This window comes from Ursus maritimus, assembly GCF_017311325.1.
Source record: "Ursus maritimus isolate PB19 chromosome X unlocalized genomic scaffold, ASM1731132v1 scaffold_X1, whole genome shotgun sequence".
NCBI classification, from domain to species: domain Eukaryota; kingdom Metazoa; phylum Chordata; class Mammalia; order Carnivora; family Ursidae; genus Ursus; species Ursus maritimus.
Genome location: NW_024423319.1, coordinates 79,549,659 through 79,563,336, shown reverse-complemented (window position 1 = coordinate 79,563,336; position 13,678 = coordinate 79,549,659). Strand labels below are relative to the sequence as shown.

The following is a 13,678-nucleotide window of genomic DNA, read 5'->3' as shown; positions in this document are numbered from 1 at the left end:
ATGGGGGCTGTCGCTATGGATACCATAAGATGAGGGCAAGAGGAAGCTAGGGATGCTGAGGACTATCCCCATGACAACTTAGGCTGGAAGGGGGGGGACCGGAAGTGGGAGATAAGAAAACAAGGGGAGGAGGTCAGCACACCTAGATGAGAGCAGGGGCTTCGGGCTTTGCAGGAAGACCAGCTCAGGAGATCCGACAAAGGGGTGGGTGGGGCAGAGGGGTGGAAGGACCCCAATCACCTCCATCTCCTCTGATGGTTCTTCTGCTGCCCAGTCCCAGTGCCGTGGAGATTCCAAACCTGAGGCCAGCGTGGCTTGGCACAGGGGCTGGCAGGGGAGGAGGCCATCAAAGGGGCTAACTGGGGAGACAGCAGGCAAATGTGGGCTTGAGGGCACACAGACCTGGGCTTGAATCCCAGCTCTACTTCTTTGCAGCCCTAGAAAGAATTGCTGTCATTTACTGAGTACCTACTTTTGGCTAGGCCTAGCAACTCTGCAAGGTCCGGGCTGCTCTCCCTGAAGGAGATAACAGATAAGGAAACTGAAATGCAGAGGGATGAAAAAAACTTGCCCAAAGTTTCAGAGCTCAGCAGTGGTGGACCCACTGGGTAAGTATCTGTGGAGTGTGGGAAGCAACCCTGGAGGAAGCAGGAGAGACTGAGGTTAGACGGAAGAAGTGCCTGACTTCGAGAAGAGTGAGTCATGGGTTTGACTTGCCATGGGGAGACGAGCCACAGAACAGGGACGGGCTTTATGAACCATCCAATCCCCGAGATCCAAACTGAGGCCCACAAAGTCAAAGTGACGTGCCCAGGGTCGTGGAGAATGAGAACCCAAATCCCCTACCTTCCCGGCCAGTGTCCCACTTTTAGTCTGAGCAGCCCCTTGAATCTGTCCAGCTCCCCCCAAACCCTGCACCTTTAAGCTCCCAGACAACAGCTGGGCAACAGCAGGCAACTTGCACTTGCTAGGCTATGTGAGCCCAGCGCCTGTGCTCATATTCTTCCTTTGTGTCTTCTGCCCAGGATGGCCTCCCTCTCCCCTTGGCCCCAGACCTCATCTGCATCTTGCAGCACTCTGAGCAGGTGAGCCCTCCTGAAAGTCACTTCTGACTCACTTCTCCCCCCTCACCCCCCACATAGAACCTGGCAGGGTCAGCCCCTCCCTGCTCTGCACCTTGTGCGCACTCACGTCATGGGTGGTCCTTATTGGCAGCTAACTTGTGACACCCTCTTGAAGTGTCCCTCCCCTTCCCTGCTCCTGTCTCCCAACGGCAGTGGCCGGGTATGATTCACCTCTGCGGACCCTGCAAGCCCAGGCCAGGGCCCAGCACACAGCACGTGCTCAGCAGCCACCTTGGTCCCCTAAGACAGGTGGCAGTCGTGTGTGTCTGAGTGTATGTGACCATCCTGCCTGACGACTGTCACCCTAAAAGCCACAGCCCCACATGATCAAAACCCACCCACACTCAGTCTTGTGATTATCTCTACCAGGCAGACACAGAGAGCCTGCCAGGCACAGAAGGTCAGCACCTCCACAATCAACCTCACACACCCACTCAGAGCTCCTCACACCCAGCCTCACACAATCACATTCCCTTAGATACATAACATGCACAGTCTCTCACTACTGATCCACCTGCCCGCCACACATAAACACACACACATATGCACAGGCACACACATTTCCCTCACAGCTGACAGAAACCTTCTCCCTTCCCCCAGCACAGGCCCGCGGCCAATTCAGTTGCCTACACAGGAGTCTACACCTCCTGGGCTCCCACAGTGATCACCTGACCTTGACTTACCCTCTGCCTCCACCCTACTTCCTTGTAACTCCAGTCAGATAAAGGGTAGAATGGTCTCTCCAGCCACAGCTCATCTAGCCTCACACACGCTGGAGAGCCAGTTGAACAGAGCCATCTTCACACCCCTCCCCAGCACAACCCTGGAGCTCCCCACCAGGGTTTTGACCAGGCTGTGACAGTCTCCTGTGATGCCTCTTCACATCTACCACCCATTCAAACCCTTCCCAGCCTTCCACTCTTGCCCCTCCTCCTCCAGCAAGCCCTCCTTGACACTAGCATCCTTCCCAGCCCACCCCAACATACACCCTCCTCTTTGGGCCAGGAACAGATTTTGTTCACCAGTGAAGCCATATCCACTCAATCATTTCTGCCCTTCACACCCTATTTTTCCAAAGGCATTCTCGTCTCCCCTGGGAGACAGCCACTGTCTTCTTTTGGAGCCCTCACAGTATTTAGCTTAAAGCCTCGTCGGGATGCCTAGGTCGCTCAGTTGGTTAAGCATCTGCCTTTTGCTCAGGTCATGATCCCAAGGTCCTCCTTGCTCAGGGGGGAGTCTGTTTCTCCCTCTGCCTGCAGCTCCCCCTGCTTGGGTTGTCTGTCTGTCTGTCTGTCTCTCCCTCTCTCTGACAAACAAATAAAATCTTTAAAAAAATAAAATAGTAACATAAAGCCTTGCCCACAGTTAGGTATTCAAGCAATGCCTTCTGGAAGAGTAAAGGAGGGAGAAGAAGAAGAGAGAGAAGGAGGAACAGAGGAAAGGCCAGAGGGAGATGAGAAATAAATTAGAGTTTGAATGAGAAAGTGAGTAGATGAGTTGAGTGGCTCAGTGAAACAGAGAGTGAGGGAATAAGGTGAGCCTCTGGGAAAAGGACAGGACCAACGTGATGGGGATGTTGAAGGGAGGGCTAAAAGAAAGGAGGGACTCTCACGTGGGCCCGAATCAAAGCAAGAGCCACCAGTCACTGCACACTTGCCCAACTGTGCACCAGACCCTATGCTGGGATCCTTGTGTTTCCTTGCTAATCTTCACGATAACCCACGGAGGTAGACATATTCTCACTGCGCTAGGGAGGAAAATGAAGCTCAAGGAGAAAATACTTGCTCAAGATTACACAGGCAGTGAATAAGAGAACTGGAAGGTAAACTCAGATTTGTTCAATGTCGAAGGCTTAGAAAGGGAAAGCCAGGGTATGAGCCCACTTGGGGGTCTCCTGACTTTGCTCCCACCCAAGACACATTATGGAAGGTGTGGTTCCTACAGTCCCTAAAGGATACCTTCCACCCTCCCGCCAACAGTCTCCAGGGATTCTTAGAACCAGCTTCTGGAAGGTGCAGGAAATATTCAGGGTCATTGCATCTGGAGCAAATGGCTTCCCCTTAGAATCACAGATCCCTAAAGTTGTAGAATCGGAACCTTGAAAGTACAGAATCAAGGACTCTTACCATCACAGAGTATTAAAATCATACCATCAGAAATTTTTGTAAAATAACAGAGCCATGAAATCTTTTAAAATAATAGAATCATGAAATCCACAGGATTGGAGACTCCCCAAATTGCAGTGTTGTAGAAATAGAAACCAAAGAATTGCATGGAATGTGTCATTGAATTATCATATTTTAAATGCATGTAATCATACTTTCTTAAAATTGTCGCATCTGAGATTGACAGAATGTCGGAGCTGGAGGAGCCGTTGGAGATCCTCTGACCCAAGCCCGCTCCACCTGTCACACATGGGGGGACACTAGGTAGCAGAGGGGCCAAGCGGTGTGTCCCAGCTGGCCAGCTCATGCTGCCTCAGGTTGACAGGCTGAAGAAGGCAGCAGGCTTGCCCGTGGTGAGAGCGCCACACCATTCATTCATTGAGTGCCTGCCTCTTGGGTGTTGACAATACCAAGAATCAAACCCTACACTCTCTCCAAGGCCCTGTCCCCAGCCCTGGATAGGAAAGAAGGTATAGCCCTGGTGGGGACAAGGAGAGGGAAGTGGGGGGAAGGGTGGAACATACATCAGACAGAGAGAAGAGATCAGCTTTTATTGATGGAAACTCCTTTGTACACAGCGACTCACGCACTCTGAAAGGCCTTTTCCTCCTGATCATATTTACAGAGCACTATGGGAGTGGCAGAGGGCATGGGACGAGGCCTTTAAGCAGTGGAGGAGATGGCAGCAATGGCCACAGCGAGGGAACAAGCAACGGGGAACTAGGCAGGCTGGGTCCCGCCCCCGTCTGGTCCTCTGAGCCCTAGGCACCCTGCATCTCTGTTTGTGCTCACAGAGGACAGAGGTAGGTCCTTGGGATGTCATTTGGAGACCTCTCCAGGAGTGGCAGGCTCCAGGGTGCCTGGGAAGTGGGGTGCGGGTGCGGGAGAGTCCAGGTTCCAAGCTCCAAGCTCCAAGCTCTGCTGCTCCCACATTTTAGTCAGACCTAGGGCTCCAGCCTTTATAATTCAGGGGCTGGAGTCCAGGAGAGACAGCAGTGGGGGTGTGTGTGGGGGAATTCCAAGGAGGTGGGGGAGGAAGGGGCACGATGCTTGCCCATCCTGAAGCAGGGACAGGGTCCCATGGGGGATCGCGGGCGGGGTGGAGGGGGCTGGTTAAGGCTTTTGCTTCTGCATAGAAAATGACCCTTGTCCTCTCAGTTACCGAGAGGAGGGACTACTGCACTCGGAGGCCGGACAGCAGAACTGATGAGCGTCTTCCTCTTCCTCTTCCTCAGTCTCCTCCTCCTCCTCCTCTTCCCTGGGGCCAGGAAGGGCAGGGTAGAGGCCACAGGCGGGCGGGTGACAGAGAGAGGCAGAGGCATTAGTTTGCAGAGAAGGGGAGATACATGAACGGCTTTGGAACCAGGGTGGTGGGGCTAGGATGGGGGTCTGAATGGGGAGGCCAGGGTGACAGATTATCTAGGGCCACCCCCAACTCAGTCTCCAAGGAGCCTGCAACAGCCCTTCCCCACACCCAAGCTGGGCACGCTTAAGGTCATGCCTGGAGTATGCCAATTCCACTTCGACCCGGCAGGTGCCCGACCTTCATTTGAATAGAAATAGTAGCAACCTGCTCAGTGCTGGCTCTTTGCAGACATCATCTCATTTAACCCCTGCAACAACACGGCAACATTTTAGAGATGAGGGAATTGAAGCTCAGAGAGGTCGAGATAACCTGCCCAAGGTCACATAGCTGGGTGAGAGAGTCGGATCTCAGCCCGGAGTACTCAGAGCTCCAAGTCTCAGACTCGTCCCGCTGGGTCCCTTAGGTGAACTTGGCACTATCTCTAGAAATCTACCCTGCCCTTGAAGGACAAAGATTTGTATTTCCTGAAGGCTCAGGGTTGGGGAAATTGGAGATGCTCAGAAATGGAGTGTGGAAAGCCCACAGCTTTGGAAGCAAATAGGCCTGGGTTCTAACGCCAGCTCTGCAAGTGCTCCCAGGCTATGTGCCCAGGCATGCTATTGCCCCTCTTGAAGCCTCAGTGTCCTCATCTGTAAAAATGGGGCTCGTGATGCCAACCCCATGGGACTGTTGCAAAGACTGGAACATATGTCAAGTGCCTGGCAAATAAGAGCAACAGGAACATGGTGGCGGTTATTGTTAACTGCTCGTGAACTGAATCTATTTCCCAAGGTGGCCATTGGCACCCACACAGAAGTGCCAAGGTGGCAGTGAGGAGCCGGTGCGGGAACGAGCTCCTGTCCCCAGGGTACTGCGGAGTGGTACCAGGGGCCTGTCTACATGTGGCAGTCACTGGAGCCGGGCTAGTTTCATGGCGTGGATGGACACACAGCAGGGCTCAGGGGGTCCAGCTGCCTTGGGAATGAAAAGGTTGATCCTCTGGAGATAGCTAACGGAACAGTATCACCCCGCTCCCAGACCCCTTGGCTCAAGAGAGGCAGTAAGTATGGAAGCCAGGAAACTGGAGGATTGGGAAGAGATGAGAAGGAAAGAGGACAGGGACAGGCAAGGGAAGGCACTGCTGTCCATCTGACAGGCAGACAAGCCCACACACGTGCATGTAACACACATACACGCACACATGCACCCACTCTTCATACTTAAAGCTCCCTCTGACACATTGTTCCACAGAGTCAGAGTCAGTAAAACCACATGAAGCAGAGCTCAAGTCCTGGGCAAGCAGCTTGCCCTTTCTGAGTCTCCCATTCCTCAACTAGAAAAGGAGAAAACGCCACACCTCTCAAGGCTGTCATGAAGAACAAGTGATCTTCCCGCCCCATTGCTCACTCCCCTCGCATCCAGGTCAGGCCTCTGCCAGCCCTTACCCTGACCCTGCAGTCACCTCCCAGTTTCTTCTCTCTACCCTTTTGGACCCACTGGGCTTCCTAATAAAGTATGCAAGCATGAATCTCCTGCTTGTCTCTGCTTAGACACCCATCTTGGCTCCCCACTGCTTCCTGGATAAAGGTCAGACTCTTCAACTTGGCATTCAAGGCTCCCCCACCACATGGCTTCACTTGGCTTTCCTCGTCTGGTGGAAAAGGCATAGGCTTTAGAGTTTCACAGACCTGGGTATGAATATCAGCCCCACCTCCTACTAGCTGGGTGACCTTGGGTCCACTTCTTTACTTCTCTAGGACTTATTTTCCTCATCTACAAAGTGAGAAAATGCCCATTCCGCAGGCTGTGGTGGGATTAAATGAATTCAAGTATGTCGAGCAACTGCCACAGGGTAGATTTGGTGCTTCATACACAGTAACTGTCATTATCAGTGGCTCACTTCATGCTCAGCCTTCATCAAACTAGCTCGTTCATTATTCCATCAGGATGGCCGGCCTCTTCACACCTCTGTGCCTTTGCTGACTCTGTTTCTTCTTCTGCACACATCTTTCGCTACTGAAATCCCATATAAACATTATGTCCCAGCTTAAATGCTGCTTCCTGCAGGAAGTCCTCCCTGACTCTCAACCAGAAGTACTCCTTGCTTCCTCCTAGCTCCCCCATCCCTGCCCTTGGTGGTTGCTCCGAACTCCACTGAAGCATTTCTTTCACCAACCCCCTCAACACCCTTGTCTTCACCCCCACTACTCTTGCTCTGCCTCTCTGTGAGAAAGAGAGGGCCCCTATACTATTTAAGGCCAGCCCCACCACTCGGGCTCTGGAGCCCACCCCTGCTACCTCCTCCACAACAATCATCCCCTCTCTCTCCTGTGTTTCAACCTCTCTCTCTCTCTCTGTTTCTGTTGCCTCCTTCTTACCAACATTTATAGCAGCTCAAGTCTCTCCCATCTGGGAATAAAAACCCTCTATCTGCCCCCACATCTCCCTCTAGCAATCACTGTCCCTCTCTCCTCTTCACAGCTAAGCTTCTTGAGAAATTCATCTCCACTGGCCATCTCCACTTCAGTACCTCCCACGAGCTCTCCAACCCACTGCAATCTGCCTTGTGCGCCCACCCTGCCACCGAAACTGTTCTTAGCCAGGTCGCCGAGGACCTCCTAGTGGTTAAAGCCAATAGACTCTCTTCCACCCTCATCTTCCTTCCCCCAGCTGTAACATTTGCCACTCTTAACAAGCCCCTCCTGTGCACGCGGATGGCTCTTTCCTTCCTCTCCTTCCGTGAGCCCACTCCCTGCTGGTTTTCCTCCTACTTCTCTGACCACCCCCACCTCTTCTTCCTCTCCCAATCTCTTATATGTTGGTCCCTCTTCCCCAGTTCTGCCCTGGTCCTCTTCTCTTTCATTCCACACCCTGTTGTCAGCAGTCCTCCTCCATTGCATAACTTCAGGGATGGCTTAGGACCCCTCCCCCATCTCTGTCTCTGTCTCTGTCTCATGGTCTCTCTCCTGGGTCGCAGACCCATCAAGCCTAATGCTCGCAGGGAGCCCCACCAGGACGGCCCTTCAGGCCTTCAGAGCTCATGGGGACCTCACACTCAGCATCTTACCACTGCAAACCCGTCCTCTGCATTCTGCAGCTTAGTGAAAAGCACCACCATCCATCCAGTTGCCCAAGCCCGAAACACACCTGGGAGTCATGCTAGATTCTTCCTGCTCCCCTAACAAGTCAGTCACCAAATTCTGCCGATTCCACCTCCTCATCTTCTACTCCTCTCACTCCTTGTTGGCTCTTTCTTCAATCATACTGGTTTCCCTGCTGTCCCTCAAACATGACCCGCACACTCTTGCCTCAGGGCCTCTGCGCTCCACGTTCCTTCTGTCTGGAACATCATCCCCCAGAGAGGCATGGCACCAGACACATTCTATATATTTAGTTGTTTATTTATTTGTTATCCATCTCACCCACCATAAGATCCATCAGCACCAGCATCTGTTCTATTCAGTGCTGTATTCCCAATGCCCAGCACAGCGTCTGGCACTCAATAAATATTTGTTGAATGAATGACTCCATTGCCAGACCTGAACACTGAAACTCACTGTGAATTCCAACCTCTGCCATCTCTACTCCCTTCCACCCCCACTATTTATTCAGCCTACTACTCCAGTTCTCTCTCCCTCCCAATCACCCTCAAACACATCTCCTCTGCTCTATCCCCAAAGCCACTACCTTAGCTTACCTCTCTCTTGGATTACCACAGCACCCTCCTCCCTAGTTTCCCTTCTCTAAAAAGCCTCTTTGATGTGTCACTTTGCCTACTCAAGAACTGCTCATGGCTCCCTAGCTGCCAACCATGAGGAAGGAAGCCTGAATGCCCCAGACAGCTGTTTGAGGTAGGTCTAAGCTCCGCCCCCTCCCACATTCAATTTCACCATCCCCCACCTCCGGGCCTTTGTGTGCTCTCCTAGAGCATCCTCCCCTACCTCTGGCTCTCCAAATTTTTATGGACCTTGAATGATTGACTCAAACACTACTTTCTTCAGAAAACAACCTGACTCACAAACCAGACGTAAATCCTCTCCAAAGTCCATAGAGAGATAAGTGTCTCCAGTGTCGTTCTGGGATCTTCAAGAACCAAGTAGGATGGAAGTTAGTAACCACCAAGGACACTGAGTGCTGGGTAAGCATTAATAGAGGTTCCCTTTTCCTCTTGCACTATTACCCTCAATTCATGTCTCTGTGGCCCTCTGCTAATGCCAATTCATCCTTGTCTCCTCCCTTTCCTTCATCTTCTATTGAGTCTATCTCATTAATATCTCTCAAAGGCTTTTGATTCCATAACTTGAAATTAAAATGTTTCTTTATGACAAGTGCCCAGTCGAGTAGGGCAACAGGGTAGTTCTGCTCAAATCCATTCCCTTCTGTGCCAACACTCCAGTTTAGGCCCTCCAGCATACAATCCATTTCTCATAGTGACCGCTAGTGTGATGTTTCTAAAACAGGAATTTTACCAAATTTCTGTCCTATTTAGAATCCATTTCCATGACACTTTGTCACCAACAACATTGGTTCTTGACCTTTTTGGAGGAACACAAACCCTTTATGCATGTAACAAAAGCCATGGACCATCTTCCCAACAAAAAAATGTCCATAGATGCACACACAAAACATTTCGCACTCAATTTCAGGAGGCTCATGAACCACCTAAAGCACATGCCACCCAGGTTAAGAACCTCTGGCCCTACCCAATAACATCTAGGTTCTCCTGAATATGCCACTCCTTCTGCCTGAAATGTTCTTCCACACTTCAGCCTTCTGTCCCTAACTACCTCTTACTCATCCTCTAAGACTCACCTCTTAGACTGAGTTGACCTGCAGCAGTCCTGGACTGGGCCAGATCCCTTCCTTTGGGCTTCCACAGCACCCACCCGCCACCATGAGCCCCTCTATCATAGCCCTCCTCGGTCTCCCCAACTGACTGGGGACTTGCAGAAGGCAAGAGCCATTACCCAGCATAGGCCCTGGCTACAGCAGAACTCCGTAAGTGTCTACTGAAATGAGCACTAAGAACAGCTACACTTTTTTTGAGTACCCATTTATGTGCCAGGCCCTCAGCAACTGATCTCATCTATAAACCCCATGATGTTGGTGGTATTGTGTTTCTTTTAACAGATAAGGAACTAGGCTCAGAGATGTGAAGGGACTTGTTTATGGTCACCCAGCTAGTGAGTGAAAGAACTGGGAATGAAACTGAAATGTGTTGGCACCAGTACAAATTTTGCCCACCAGGCTTCCCTGCCCTGGACTGTGAGACTGGAAGATGGCATCAGTAGAAGAACAGGGCCAAGAACCAGGGCTAGAGTGCCCTGTCTGGGCTCCATTTCCCAGGGCCACCTGCCCATTTTTTCCTTCCTGTGTCACCTTCATGGCAAGACCAGAGATGTGGCTCTTTCTTCTTATAGTGCAATCCCCTCCATCCTGTGTACTACTCTCAGCCTGCTCATCTCAAAGCCCCACTGTGGTCAGGCCCATTCTTTGCTCCAGAACCATTCCCAGATCCAACCCAATCGAATGCTACATACTTGGCTATGAGGAACACAAGACACACGTGGTCCCTGCCCTTCAAGAGTTGATAGTCACCCAGGAATTCTACATGTACCATCTCCAATCCTGAATCAGCCCTGAGAGGTAAGTGGTCATTAGCCTCATTACACAGATGAGGAAACAGAGGCTCAGAGGTTAAATGGCCTGCCCACAGTCGTAGAGTTGGTAAGTGGTCAAACTTAGATTTGAATAAAGAAAGGTACTGACTCAACTATTTTCCCCCATTAGGTCATCTTGTTTGGAAGAGCCAAAAAAGTAGACAAGACCACTTCTGGAAGGGTTGGGGGACAAAGGAAAGCTATTACTCTTTCAAGACTCAGTACCCATGTCCCCTCCTGTAGGGTACAGATGGGATTAGGTGCCCTTCCTCCAGAAGCCCTCTGAACCTACTTCTTTCCCATAGCAAACCACACTACGCTGTCATTGTCTATGTGTCTCTCCCTTCTAGACTTGAGCTCCCTGATGGTAGGACCAGATACAATTCATTCCTGTATCCCACAAAGGTTCAGCACAAGGCCTTACCAATGGTAGGCAGGACAAATCTTGCTGAATGAATAAGGTGGTATTTGAGCTCGTTATTAAAAGGAAAAGCAAGATCTGAACAACTGGACATAGGGAAATGGTATGAAGGAGGAAGGAAATAAGTTAGGGAAAAAGTTAAGGAAAAAGGCCAGCAATTTTGAAATTATGACAGGATGTGTATAACACGTTTTCATCATCGTTATGTGGATTTTCTTTTCCTTTCAACAATGGGATAATACTACAAGCTCTGTTCCGCAACTTGCTTTTTTCCATATAACAGTAAGTCTTGGAGATCCTTCCATGCCCATATACAGAGATAGACCTTTTTCTTTTGATCTGTAAGAGCATTCCATAGTAGGGGTGAATCATGAAGGAAAAGCTGCTGTCTATTGATGGACATGAAGGTTGTTTTAATTTTTCACTATTATAAACAATGCTGCAATGAACATCTTTGTGTATGTCTGGAAGTAGTTTTGAAGGATAGGCTCCTAAAAGTTCAATTGCTGGGCCAAAGGAATGCACATTTTGTTTAAAATGTAGCTAAAAGTTATTTCTGTTGCTTTAAGATTTTTATAGACTGACTAAAAGATTATTCCTACTCACACAATCCTGTCTTTATTTTGAGTAGCATACATCATGCAACCTTTTCATTAAGAGTTGGCTGAGAATGCTATCCTACAAGGGCATGTGATAAAGAGTTGCACAGTACAGTTTATGCTTGCAGTTGGGACTGAATGTTTTAAAAAGACCTCTGGTTGGGGGACCATCTAGTAGTAAAACATTAGAGAAATCTACCTCCAAGACATGGTTCTCAGGTTCGAAGTGTTTAAGATTCTGGGGGCAACTAACAAATATGTGCCACAAAAACTGCACCAATTTGCACTCCAGTCAAGGAATATGAGAGGTTCTGTTGCCTCACAACTCTTTCAATCTGCTCAATTTTGGCACTTTAAAATTGGTGTTTCATTGTTGTTTTAGTTCCATTTCTTTAGCTATGGGCAAGCTAGAGTATCCTTTTTCATTCATCAGCTAATGGATGTCGATTTCTTCGCTGAATTGTCAAATCACGTTATTTCTCTATTCTAAATGTGGTATACAACTTTTTCTTATTGATTTCCAGGTGATGATATATAGACAGAAATATTAACCTTTGCCTGATACCTATGTAGCAAATACCTTTTCCTAGCCTGTTATGTTTTAACTTTGTGTATAGTATCTTTCTCCACACAGAAGTTCTTAACTTCAATGTAGCCAAAATTACTGCTCTTTACTTTATGGCTTCTGGGTTCTTAAGTCATGCTCAGAAAGGCTCCTTCACCCTAATATTATAAAAATATTATGTATTTTCTTCTGGTACATTTATAGTTCTATTCTTTGTATTTGATTTTATATGAGACAGGGGTTTAACTTCATTTTTTCCCCAATGGTGGCCAATGGTCCCATCCCACTTACTGACTCCCTACTGATTTGACATGTGTTTTTTTTATCATAAATTAAATTCCCATATGAACATATGGGTTTGTTTCTAAACTCTCTATTTTGCTCCGTGTATGTCATTGTCTATTTCTGTGTTAATATATGTAATTTCTGCAGCTTTATGGTAAATTTTGTATTTAATAGAACAAGTTTCCCCCCTCATTGTTCTTCTTTTCCAAAATTTTCTTAGTAATTCATGGGGATTTACTCTTCCAAATGAACTTTAAAATCCAATTGCTCAATTCCCAAAGAAAATAACCACTGAAATTTTAATGAGAAATGCATTGAACCTTTTGACCAAATTGAGGGAAAAAATATCATTTTTACCATATTCAATCTTCCCATCCAGGAACAGGATAGGACGCTTGACTATTCAAGTCTTCTCACAAACTTTGGTGAAATTTTAGTTTTCTACAGAGAAGTATTTCATGTTTCTTGTCAATTCCTAGGAATTTTATCATTTTCCCCTACTATTGTGAAGGAAATCTTTTTCTACTATGTCTTCTTTTTTTTTTTTAAGATTTTATTTATTTATGTGACAGAGAGACAGCCAGCGAGAGAGGGACACAGCGGGGATTGGGAGAGGAAGAAGCAGGCTCCCAGTGGAGGAGCCCGATGTGGGACTCGATCCGGAACACCGGGATCACGCCCTGAGCCAAAGGCAGACACTTAATGACTGCACTACCCAGGCGCCCCTCTACTATGTCTTCTGATTAGATATTGCCGGTATTCAGAGAAGCTAATGGTTTGGGTATATATTTATCTTTTATCTAGCTATCTCACATAATTTTCTTATTAGTTCTAATAAATATTCCTTTTATTCTCTTAGATTATTTAAGTAGACAACCACATCATCCTCAAAGAGTGCTAATTCTGAGTCTTTCTTCCTAATATTTATACCACTTTTTTCTTTTTTTTACCCCACTGGTTAAAACTTCTAGAAAATATGTTGGTTAGTGACAGTGATGGCAGTCACACTTACTTTGTTCCTGAACTTAATGGCAGTTTATTTAGTATTTCACTATTACATTTGATGATTGTCTTTGGTTTCTGATAAAAAAATTCTTTATCAATTTAAGGACATTTTCACTAATAGCTTACTATACTAGTTATCTATTGCTGTGTAACAAATTACCCCAATACAGCAAGATATAACTAGGACACTTACTAAGAGTTCTAAAATCAAGAACGGATGTGTAATTCTATCAGATTATTTTTTCAGCATTTATGGTGATAGGTATATGTTCTGTTTACCTTAATCTATTAATGTAATCCATTACAATAACAGCTTTCCTAATGTTGAACAATCCCTGTGCTCCTGGGACAAACCTTCATTTGTCACGATACATTCTTCTTTCGATACACTGATGGATTCAGTTTGATACTATTTTATTTAAAATATTTGTGACTTTATTAATATATGAGATTAGGCAGATTAGGCTATAGTTTTCTTTCTTTTCTTTTCTTTTCTTTTTTTTTTTTTT

The 13,678-nt window shown here is 47.7% G+C and overlaps 1 protein-coding gene and 1 long non-coding RNA gene across 3 annotated transcripts in view; both read right to left on the bottom strand.

Moving 5' to 3' along the window:
• Positions 1–13,678, bottom strand: part of IQSEC2 (IQ motif and Sec7 domain ArfGEF 2) — an 81,811-nt gene that overhangs the window by 24,603 nt on the left and 43,530 nt on the right. The window lies entirely within an intron of this gene.
• The window catches only part of LOC121103044, a 12,797-nt gene continuing 2,944 nt past the window's right edge, over positions 3,826–13,678 (bottom strand). Inside the window, exon 2 of the long non-coding RNA XR_005835164.1 lies at positions 3,826–4,547. This is a non-coding gene — a long non-coding RNA (uncharacterized LOC121103044). The remainder of the gene's footprint in view (positions 4,548–13,678) is intronic.